Source organism: Electrona antarctica (genome assembly GCF_951216825.1).
Source record: "Electrona antarctica genome assembly, contig: scaffold_25, whole genome shotgun sequence".
In the NCBI taxonomy this organism is placed as follows: Eukaryota; Metazoa; Chordata; class Actinopteri; order Myctophiformes; family Myctophidae; genus Electrona; species Electrona antarctica.
Genome location: NW_027637034.1, coordinates 6075340 through 6087856, shown reverse-complemented (window position 1 = coordinate 6087856; position 12517 = coordinate 6075340). Strand labels below are relative to the sequence as shown.

The 12517-nt window shown below is 43.4% G+C and overlaps 1 long non-coding RNA gene across 1 annotated transcript; it reads right to left on the bottom strand.

The window, feature by feature from the left end:
- Positions 1–219: 219 nt before the first annotated feature.
- Positions 220–10003, bottom strand: LOC306919288. Its single transcript, XR_013789497.1, has 4 exons — positions 9584–10003; positions 1495–1611; positions 1123–1224; positions 220–357 (listed from the first exon to the last, which is right to left on the bottom strand). It is a non-coding gene; the product is annotated as an uncharacterized lncRNA (long non-coding RNA).
- Between the last annotated feature and the right edge of the window lie 2514 nt (positions 10004–12517).

The window sequence follows — 12517 nt, the reverse complement described above, 5'->3', positions numbered from 1 at the left end:
ATTAAATAGAGGTTTGCTTAAAAGTAATCCAAAGGTAACTGCAAGTAACCAGTTACTTTTTAAATTGTGGTACTCGGATTACGTTACGGACTACAATTTATAGCAAGTAACTTGTAGGGGATTACTTTTTAAAAGTAACCTTCCCAACCCTGATTGTAAATGGTATTCAACTTTACTACATGTTTAAATCACAGTAAATAAAACACTACATACCTATCTTGTACAATTTTACTACAGGTTGCATCCTTGCATCAAACAGTCCATGTCTCTGGTCCATCTCTGGCTGTTCCTCTGACAACGTTGAATGTCTTTTGGAGGCCATCTCTCTAGATACTGTAGACCTCTCCCTGTGGTGCTCTGTGGAACTCACCAGTAGAAAGACCTTTCATTATACCACATAATCAAATCAAACTTACCATGTCCTGTTCAGTTGAAAGGAGCAGTCACTAGTTGTTCTAAGTGCTAAAATAATTGTTCCCATCCTGATGTAAACATCAGATGAAAATAAAAATTATATTGAATTTGTAAAAGGGAAACAAAGGTCAAAAAGACAGAAAGACAAAACACAAATAGCCAATCTACAAGCTCACAGAGGACACAGGCTGGGGCGCCAACCCATACTGCTCCCAGGTGCCGTCTACATTCCTCCTGTCACCAGTCTCTCCGGTGGTCTAATGTTCATGAAATAGGCCTACCACTTTTTTATCCTACTTGGCCTGTGTCTCATAGGAGGGCTGTGGGCAGTTCAGAAACCCGTCCACCAGTGACATCATCGTTAGGCAGATTTGTTTTTAAACAAGATTTAAAATAGAAAATATTTCGATTTGTATTATTGTGAGACCAAAGGAAAATCATTTTCACATTGCAACTTTTCAGGAATAGAAAGCCTGCAGTTTCTATTAGTTTGGATTCACCATCGATGTTATCACTGGTGGAGGGGTTTCTGAACTGCCCACAGCCCTCCTATGAGACACAGACTGAGTAGGAAAAGAATGGTGATATTTTATCATGAACATTAGTGAGAACCAATTATATGAAGATAAGTTGAAAAGTGGTCAAGTGGTCCTTTAAGTAGTATTTTTTTATTGCGTATTTGAAAAAAGTCAACAGTCATTAACCCACCAGCCTCTCTTTGAAGTAGCTGCTCTTGTTCCTCTTTAATCTGTGGTTGTGGTTTCTCCTGGACCAGACTGGAGCTCCTCTCCTCTTCAGGTGGAACCTCCTCTTTACACACAGGAACGTGCAGAAAGTCTAGGATTAATACAGGTTAGTTAATACTGAATTTAATACTGTTAATACTGAAGTAGTACTGAAAAGCTTCAGTGAACCCATTCATACTTTTACTGCCGTCCCATTCATAATACATTTTGATCAATGTAGTCACATTGTTAATGCTACAATCGATAACCGAGTCATATCGGTTCATCTTTACACTCTCAGTATCAACCCACTTTCACCAACAAAACAAATAAAGACAGAGTGATTTGAACTTACCGAGATCCAGGTGGTCTTCAGGTTCCTGGTTAAGGTGGTCTTCAGGTTCCTGTTTAATAGAAACAGTTGTGGCTGGAGAACTGATCTTCACCTGCAGACTGGACTTCACACACCGGTCTGGAATGAAGACATATACTGTAATACACACTTTAATAAAGACTTTGATGTGACATTATTAACTTTAATAATAAGGCTGTTCATGTGTCACAAATAAGGACTACCATAGACTATATAGAGACCAAAGGACTACAGCATAACACTCCTGTTTTAAAAAACAAACTAATTAAAAATGAAAGAACAAAGTGAAAGAACATCTAGCAAGCAGTAATTTTTTCATTGCATAGGCCTATTTGAAATAGCCAAATCAGTTTGATAACAGATTAATGATCCTGAAATAGATAACACAAGTAGGTATACTATTGTTGCCGTCAGGTGGAGACTAGCCTCGGAAACCCAGACGTTTTTATTTCCAGGGGGGAAAAAAAGTCCGGATCGAGTCCACTTCAAGTGGAACGAGTCCACATCAATTCGGCATACAGTAGCGCAAACGTCGATCACTCTGCTGATTTCTGATCGTCTGCACCTTTGTTAAATTGACGCACAAACGTACACACACTCCTCTCTCTCTGTCGCTCTAATTAATTAGTCTCATGTCGCGCAGCTGCGTCTAGATTCTCCCGGCGGATCCTGCCCGGAGCTGCCTATGACATAGAAAGCATAGGTGGACCCCAGGCTAGATGGAGACCTCTTATGTCCAAAACTGTTACTTTTCAAAATTCTAGTAAGTAGGAAAATCTAAGTGAGTGGTGCAACTCTGTGTGGGCGTCCCCGGGGATTTCCCGGAAGTTCCAGACCCACGCCAGGGTACCGGCCCGGTTCCGGCGAGCCGCCCCACGTCCAAAACGGTCGGGAAATGACCGTTGTACTCTACTGTACTGTCACACCCGAAATCATCATATATACAGTTAATATGTGTGTGTGTGTGTGTGTGTGTGTGGCTGCACAACAGTGACACTTGGCGGTGAAAACCAACCAAACGCTATTTTCATGCTCGGACACAGCCAGAGAGCAAGCCAGGGACCCAGGGACCCAGGGACACACATAGCTGTCTATAGGAGAGGTTGCACCACTCAAAAATATCAGATCAAAATCTTGTAGATCGGCTATTTGTTACTTTTGGGAGAGAGTGCATTTTCCGGCACCGGCGGCAGCAGTCCGACACCCTACCCCAAACCCTAACCTCACAGGGAAGACACAGGTTATCGGCAGTTGCGGCGTCGGCCACGGAATGGACCGACATTGCCGCGGAACTCCACTAATCCCCCCACCTTCCCGGGCAGGTGCCGCCCCTCACCCCGGCAGTGCCACGTCTGATCGCCGAGGACGGAGAATGCACTCGCTCCTTCTGAATTACGGAGATACAAGGTTTCTCTGGCCGGCAGCAATGATAAAAAGGTAAACCCAGCTGCTATAATAGAACAGTGAGAATCATGTAGATCTCAGGATTCACATGGAAACAGTGAAGGCCTCACAGAACGGAGACAAGGTGTCTCCCTTTGAGTGGGACAGTCCCTCATTTCCAAGACTTTAAGAGTACCACAAATTGAAACCCTGTCCCACATTGTGACTAACAAGCATTACTGTTTAAATGCCCCAATATAGTTAGTCCCCTAATAGTTGGCTTACTGAGAGGCTCACTAGGACAGATTTAATAGCAACAACAACGACAATGACACAGACGCAGAGAAGGCTCAAACAACCCACCTTGACTCAATAACACCAGAGTAAGGCCAAGTGTGGACAAGGACAGATGCATGCACAGTTGCACACCGCACATACTTATAGTCTGGTGAGACGTAGAACCCTAGGCAGGTCGCAAACCACCGTCCTAGAAACCTCTAAATCCCTGCAATGCCAGAAGAACACACAAGGCAGGTGGAGCCTCCTGTTGGCTCTGGCATAGAGAAAGGACAATAGCTGGAAGCCTGGTTGAGAGGGCCAGTGATTTGGCCAATCACTGCTGACCTTGTGGTGGTCGAAACACTCTAAAAGGTTTGGGGACGGTGGCACAGTCGGTAGTGCTGTCGCCTCACAGCTAAAAGGTCCTGGGTTCGATTCCCACTGGGGACACTAGGGCGTGTTATCTCCTCTGCGTCATCAGTGCGCATACCCGAGGCGGGGTTGGCGAAAGGGCCTTTCTGTGTGGAGTTTGCATGTTCTCCCCATGTCCCCTAGGGTAGGTACCCTCACATGTTCTCCCCGTGTCCCCTAGGGTAGGTACCCTCACAAAACAACATGCAGTAATCCTAGTCTCTAAACTACCTCCCCCTGGCCAGCCGGGGCGCCTAATGGAGGGAAAGGAACTGGTCGGAATAACGTGTTCCTTTCACGTGCTACATCCGGCCAGGGAAACTCCCCCCTGTCAGGTGAAAAGCAGCAGCTTGGACTCCTCATGCATAGAAGGAAGGATGAGGTCAGTCCGCTGCCCCCCAACCCCCAGGTTGGCAGAGGAAGTGTAGCGCCCAGGATTACATTAGATAATTGACACTGGGTGAAAAAATGGGTTGCAAAATCGTGGGATTTTTCTTTTTTTTTTTAAAGGTTGGGGACCACCTGATGACCTCTCTTCCAGGCCAAGGCTTTATCCATTATGGATCTTTGATGTATTAACAAACAAACTTAAGCCTTTAAAATAACATGAGAAATATCCCCTAGGCTGCAGTACCAAGTCAGCCATACCACTTATGACCACATTTCTTAAAAAAAACAAATGTGAGACAGAGGGGTTTAATGACAAAATGATAGGCAAGGCCCATCACTCTCTCACTCACACACACACACACACACACACACACACACACACACACACACACACACACACACACACACACACACACACACACACACACACACACACACACACACACACACACACACACACACACACACACACACACACACACACACACACACACACACACACACACACACACACACACACAAAATGTAAGTGGCGTAACAATAAAGAACTTGAAGCTACTGGGAAATGTACTTCAGTTCAGCTAGCTTAATGGGTCCGTGTATTTTACGGCCATTTCAATTCTAATTTCGTATCTGCAGATACGTATTCAGAATACGGTTTGGTGTTCTGAATACTGTTTGTCAAATATGGAAATGGTAAAAACATATAATACGGTTCGTTTTCTGAATACTGTTTAGAAATGGTTCATTAAAAATAGGTATTTAAAACGAAAATATAACCCGATTCTATATTTTCGTTGGTGTCGTTGGAAACAGAATTAAGAATTCAAAACAAGACGCACTGCGACCTGTACTGTGTTCTGTGGTTCATTTCTCCGCTCCGTCCCTCCCTCTCCCTGAAAAGGAGGCGGAGGCGTGGCCACGGCCGTCTTGAGTGACAGGCAGGCTGTGCTGCTGTTACTGCAAGCAGACACAGGCAGCGCTGTTGACGATCGCACCAGGCGATATTATATTTAATTTATCCTTTATTATATTTATTTAAACATATTGGCGTGCTTTTAGATCACATTTTAACGCACTGCTGTTATTATATGCCTTTAAGTATTCAATAGTAGACAGGGAAAAAAGCTATAACAACCTGATTACCGGGTGTGCCAAACCTTTCTCAGTTGTTTCTAATAGTAGAATCTAATTCTGCCTTGTACATTTTTGTATTGCGCATAGTTAATGAGATCATTTGCATATTAGATACATTAGCTGAAACAAAGATATAATAAGTACATGAATGTATAATATGGCAATAAGTTGACATAGTAAATGGTGCATTTATATAGCGCCTTTATCCAAGGCCCTTTACATAGACTGTGCATTACATGTGCATTACATTCACCCATTCACACACACACACATTCATACACTGATGGCAGCGGAAACCATGCAAGGCACCAACCAGCACATCGGGAGCAATTAGGGGTTCAGTGTCTTGCTCAAGGACACTTCGACAGTAACTCTGGGGGAGCCCGGGTTCGAACTGGCGACCTTGCGGTTACCATCCGGAGACTCTACCCCTGAGCCACCGCCGCCCGTAGTAATATCTTTAGGGCACAAAATATTCACATTTTATCAAATATAATATATATTTATGTGAAATGAGGTTTGAAGGTGAGATTAGAAGATCAATTATGCAAACGAGGTCATTCTTTAAATGTATTGTTAATGTATGAATTATTCTTTTTTGAACACATCAAAGCAGATATATGCCTAAATATGGTTCTGTGCAATACTTTGTGCAATATTAACTTGCATGTGTATCATTTTATAAACACATTTTCATATTTGTTTAATTGAAAAGCTAAACTGATTGGAGAAAAAACACAACATGATACCAATTTTTTGTGAGCTAATAATCATGGTGTGCTAGCTTAGAAGCTTGACCTGTGTATTTAAGGTAAACTAATTTTGCAGTGTAAGAAAATCTAGCATGTTTATTGTGATTAATCAGTATATATTATGCATATGTAACAACATGCACATTCAGACTTAAAGATTCAGACTCAAAGCGATCATATTTATGCAATTGTTGAGAGGGGAACACTGGCTGGGGGTCACTGGGGGGACACTGGCTGGGGGACACTGAGGGGACATCTGTCTGTCTGTCTCTCTTGTTTGCAAGCCTGTGTAACTTCTAGTCTGCCTAACTTCTGGAGGGACACTGGGGGGGGGGGACACTGGCTGGGGGGACACTGGCCCGACACTGGAGGACACTGGGGGACACTGGCTGGGGGGACACTGGCTGGGGGAGTCACTGGGGGGACACTGGCTGTGGAGTCACTGGGGGGACACTGGCTGGAGAGTCACTGGGGGGACACTGGCTAGGGAGTCACTGGGGGACACTGCCTGGGTAGTCACTGGGGGGACACTGGCTGGGGAGTCACTGGGGGACACTGGCTGGGGGACACTGGCTGGAGAGTCACTGGGGGGACACTGGCTGGGGAGTCACTGGGGGACACTGGCTGGAGAGTCACTGGGGGGACACTGGCTGGGGGACACTGCCTGGGGAGTCACTGGGGGGACACTGGCTGGGGAGTCACTGGGAGACACTGGCTGGAGAGTCACTGGGGAGTCACTGGCTGGGGGGTCACTGGGGGACACTGGCTGGGGAGTCACTGGGGGACACTGGCAGGGGGGTCACTGGGGTGACTCCCCAGCAAGTGACCCCCCAACCAGTGTCCCCCCAGCCAGTGTTCCCCCAGTGACTCCCCAGCCAGTGTCCCAGTGACCTCCAGTGTCGGGCCAGTGTCCCCCCCAGTGTCCCTCCAGAAGTTAGGCAGGCTAGAAGTTACGCAGGCTTGCAGGCTTGCAGGCAGGCAGGCAGGCAGGCAGGCAGACAGACCCTCAGTGTCCCCCTCTCAACAATTGCATAAATATGATCGCTTTGAGTCTGAATCTTTAAGTCTGACTGTGCATGTTGTTACATATGCAAAATATATACTGATTAATCACAATAAACATGCTAGATTTTCTTACACTGCACAATTAGTTTACCTTAAATACACAGGTCAAGCTTCTAAGCTAGCACACCGTGATTATTAGCTCACAAAAAATTGGTACCATGTTGTGTTTTTTCTCCAATCAGTTTAGCTTTTCAATTAAACAAATATGAAAATGTGTTTATAAAATTATACACATGCAAGTTAATATTGCACAAAGTATTGCACAGAACCATATTTAGGCAAATATCTGCTTTGATGTGTTGTTCATCTACAGAATAATTCATACATTAACAATACATTTAAAGAATGATCTCGTTTGCATAATTGATCTTCTAATCTCACCTTAAAACCTCATTTCACATAAATATATATTATATTTGATAAAATTAACTATGCGCGATACAAAAATGTACAAGGCAGAATTAGATTATACGTCAAAAATCATATTAGAAACAACTGAGAAAAGTTTGGCACACCCGGTAATCAGGTTGTTGTAGCTTTTGCCCTAGAGATAGAGATAGAGATAGGGATGGATGGATGGATGGATGGATGGATGGATGGATGGATGGATGGATGGATAGATAGATTAGCCATTAACAGTTTTAACATGGTATAGTTGTATAGCCTATACGTTTTAGGAGTGCATATACATGCAGATGTCTGTGACAGCCTGTCAGCTGGTCAGTCAATTTGCTCCCAATGCTCCGCTTGTCTACGACAGAAAAACAGGTGTAGTGGACAAAGCCTATACACCTGACCTGATATTAAAACATTTTCATTCATGCTGGAATGATAAATGCCGAAAGTTTTAGTGATTCCGTCGTATGCCAAATGTGCCGAATGCCGAGCCAGCGCAAGTGAGGACTTGGGAGATCTCACAGTAACCCAGCCAGCCCACCACCACCATCACTCCCCGAACCCACCTCACCCCTGCAGCCCACTTTGACAGGCTGGAATGGCTTAGGGTTGACGACAGAGTATGGCTACAGCATCTTGCAATGGGTCTGGTCCACACAATTCGATCCCCCACCCATGCAGTCACCCACCCCTTTTTACCCTCACTGTATATGTTTTCACTGTGTTTTCCCCCCCTTTTTGATGATTTCCTGTTTTTGGCTATATAGAAGTGTATAGGCTATTTGTACGAAATGTTATGATGAATTGAACATGCAAGATTCTGAAACAATTGAATATGTTTGTTGTGAACTGAAAGCGTACCACTGTGTTTATTAGCAAACTGTAAAAGTACCAAAACAAGGTAGGGAGTGCAGGGGGTTATAACTGCCGTTATAAGAACTATTCGTGCCTGGGAGGGAATAAGGGAAATTGTCTTATACATCTTTGCAGTTGTTCATAATGGCTTGGTTTCAGCCGTCACATATTAAATGTGACATGTACAACGCTAAGACCGAAATTACACAAGGTTCAGCTGCTTACATTCATAAATTCCGTGCCGACGACCCAACGTGAGCATATGCTAAATTGTCTGTCTGTCTGTCTGTCTGTCTGTCTGTCTGTCTGTCTGTGTCTATATATCCCTCCATGACTCCATCTCTCCATCTACCCAACAAATCACTTTCCATTGGGGTCCAACTTTGTAGTTGTTCATATCATATCATATCATACTGCAAACAGTGACTAATAAGACTCATTTTGGGGTACCCAGGCCCCTAAAAAGAGAGGCAGGCAGGCAGGCAGAAGCTCTCAATGGTTTAACCAAAATACTTATAGTCTTATGCTATTGAATCCATCTCTCTCTCTCTCCATCCATTCATCCATATCTTTCTATCTATAAAAATATGCGGTATGCCTATACCTTAGCATAATTAGAAAGGCTGTTTTTGAGTGGTGTAAACCACTCCTACAACTGGCTTTGTTAGTGCTCAAAAAATGAGCATGGTTGCTATGTTCACCCAGTTCACCCGGGTGTGATTTCATTACGTCAGACATGATTTCATTACGTCAGACAGGCTATATAAGACCTTACACCACTCAGTTCACACGGGTGTGATTTTTATTCTATCTATCAATGTTTTTGTTGAGTGGTGTAAACCACTCCTACAACTGGCTTTGTTAGTTTACGTGTCTGTCCGTTTACGTGTCTGTCCGTACCAAAAAAAATGAGCATGGTTGCTATGGTCACCCAGTTATTTAATTACGTCAGACATTACGTCAGACGACAGCTGATCAGTCTATATAAGACCTTACACCACTCAGTTCACACGGGTGTGTTTTTTTATTATCGATCTACCTATCTATTGAATACTTTATTGATAGGTTCAACCACAGAACACAGTACAGGTCGCAGTGCGTCTTGTTTTGAATTCTTAATTCGGTTTCCAACGACACCAACGAAAATATAGAATCGGGTTATATTTTCGTTTTAAATACCTATTTCTAAGTTTTTAATGAACCATTTCTAAACAGTATTCAGAAAACGAACCGTATTCTATGTTTTAATTTACCATTTCTATATTTGACAAACAGTATTCAGAACACCAAACCGTATTCTGAATACGTATCTGCAGATACGAAATTAGAATTGAAATGGCCGTAAAGTACACGGACCTTAATGCTACTTGTAGCTGAGCTGGTGTTGTTCAGAGTTTACCAACCTGCATTGTGTAGATCGATGTCCATATCAACATCAATGTCCAGCACTTTGTTTTGTTTCTCCAGCAGAGTTTCTAGTGTATCCATCTCTCTCTGGAAGAGGTTGACCATGACCTGAGCAGCCAAACTGAGGCGCTCCAACACAAACACTCTGACATCAAGCTTCACACAACAAACATCAGCACCACCACCACTCTGTTGCTGTTTGTCCAAAACACACAATATGTCCTCTCCCACCGACGTCATGTGTTCATGTATCTTCATCCGTACAGACTCCATTTGACACGTTTTGACCTCCATTATGAGACGTTGTTTTTAGCAACAATCCGTTTATTTCACACCACGATGAAAAACAACCACAGAGCTAAAGGCTAACAAACTCCATGCTGCAGTGCTAAACGCTGTACACGCACAACCCTGCTTCTGGGTCAAAGTGTTTATGCATGCAACAAACGATCCATGCACTGTTGCCTTAATGTCTTTCGCCCCCTGGTGGTGGAGGTGTGTAACTGTCACTAGATTAAAATGATAGGCCTACATCTAATATGTAACAGGGGTTGCGTTTTGCAACTGCCTTCAAATCCCACTATAGTAGGGCCGTGCAGAGAGCACTGAGGGAGCAGGGGCTCAAACACCAGAAAAGGGCACATGTGTGTGCGCGTAGTGCGCCGATATTTGGGGTCTTTTTTTGGGGTCCGTCTCTTGTGCCATTGCATGTCATTGGACAGTAAAATAAGCAATACGTTATCATTAGTCTGAAACTAAAACTGACTGATGGCAGCCAGCACATTTAAAGTATAATTATAAATAATAATTATAAATAATAATTATGATAGTGGAATTATCATTAGGGCCGATTCATACTCCTATTTTACCGCTGTTTCGGCGCTGTAGTGCCAGTAGCACCGAAGAGCCGACTTCAGGACGGTACCCCCCCCCCCCCCCCCCCCCCCCGAACCTCAAATGACACACATTGTAGGCTCAGAAACAGAGAGAGAGAGAGAGAGAATTATCACTCGCATGCCGAACCGACTTTTATTCGGCTCTAAAATAGGAGTATGAATCGGGCCTTAGGCCTACTTGTCAAATGTTCGTCTTGAAGGGCCTTATTGGCCCCCCGGGGCCCCCCATTGGCCGCCCACATGCCCACTTTGAGGTAAAAGGGCAGGGGCTCAAGCCCCCATAGCCTGAGGTGTAAAAACAAATCACACCTGTGTGAAGTGAGGGGCGCTCTTATCATTGTACATCATCATACATCATCTCATTCCGGCTATCATCATGAATCATATTTGGCGGACATTTCACCTAATTTCTCCTTTCATTGTCAATGGCAAATATTGAGACGTGTGGTGTCAAAAGCTGTATATAGGAGGCCCTCAAAAGATCACACCCGTGTGAAGCGAGGGGCGCTCTTATCATTGTACATCATCATACATCATCTCATTCCGGCTAATCAGAATTTACTTCCTCACCTTTGTCTTCAATGATTGTGTTTACGCAATGTTTGTGTTTCCACAAACACTCAAAACTAGCCATTCATTTTCAATGGCATTTAATGTTTGTGTTGGGACAGTTTGTGTTTACACACAACCTCAAAGCTGGACATACTGTAGGACGGGCTAGCGCCCCTCAAATTTTTTAAAATAAAGATACAAGTTGCTCAGGACGTCAGCTAGAGTGAGCAACTTCATGGACTCCATATTTGGACTTAATCTTCGACACAAAACTCTTTATATGGGCAGATATCGACTTAGTTTGGTTTGTCATCTTTTAATCTCGTCAGCCCTAGTTACTTCATGTGTCAAATCGTGAAAATAGCTCACAACATGTTGCGATGCAATGTGTTCTGACCTTGTAGATCGCCTATTTCCGCAGAACAAACTGTGTGTGTGTGTGTGTGTGTGTGTGTGTGTGTGTGTGTGTGTGTGTGTGTGTGTGTGTGTGTGTGTGTGTGTGTGTGTGCGCGCGCCAGGGCCGTGCAGAGAGCACTGAGGGGGCAGGTGATCAAATCCCACAAAAGGGCACATCTGTCGGCTTTTGGGGTGGTCTTTTTGTGGGAATACCATGTGCCATTTCACACCAGAAATGTTGTACATTGGGGGCTCAATTTTCGTCCATGCTATACCCCTTTTCCCTAAACTTTTTGTATTGTTTATTTATGTTTTTACCATTTTGAAAAACTTTTTGAATAGTTAAAGTCAAAATAGTAAAAAGAAAAAAAAAAGGCAAATAAAATGGGGAAAGGTGATATTAAATGACGATTACATAGAATCGTTTAAATGTGATGCATATGTGGCTTCATGGTCCGATGGTACATCATGTAAAATGTAGCTGACAGGGGTGTCAGCTACATCTTACATAATCCCAAACCCGGCAGCTTGTGAGCACTTTACTGCATATCAATGAACATAATTGAGTACCACAGACGAAAAACAGTCTAAGTCCAAATTTCATTCTGACCCCTCCACGAAAAGGCCTCGTTGTCCTGAACCCTTATCTATCATTTTTACATTATGGATCAATAGTGTGGACTTAGACTGTTTTTCGTCTGTGGCATTCTTGCATGATTGTAATGCATATGATTTGTTAAATACTGACAAATGTGGACACAGAAGACTGAGGCTCATATTGTACTACCAGAACATATGAGCTGGAGGGAATAATGCAAGATAAAATGAAGTTCCATCATGTTGAATAGAAAATAAGATCCATACACAAGATACAATTAAGCTCCATCACAAGGAACTATTAATGTGTATTTTATTCAGTCATGTTAATATTGTCAGATTATACATATAATTCAGATAAAGAAAGAACAAGTGTGCTTCCTCTGGAGACTGCCCTTTGTTTAAGGCAGTGGGTGCTCAGCTTTGAAAATAACTTAAATCATAAACAAACTAAATGGAAAAGCGGCGCTCCAAAATAATTATACTGAA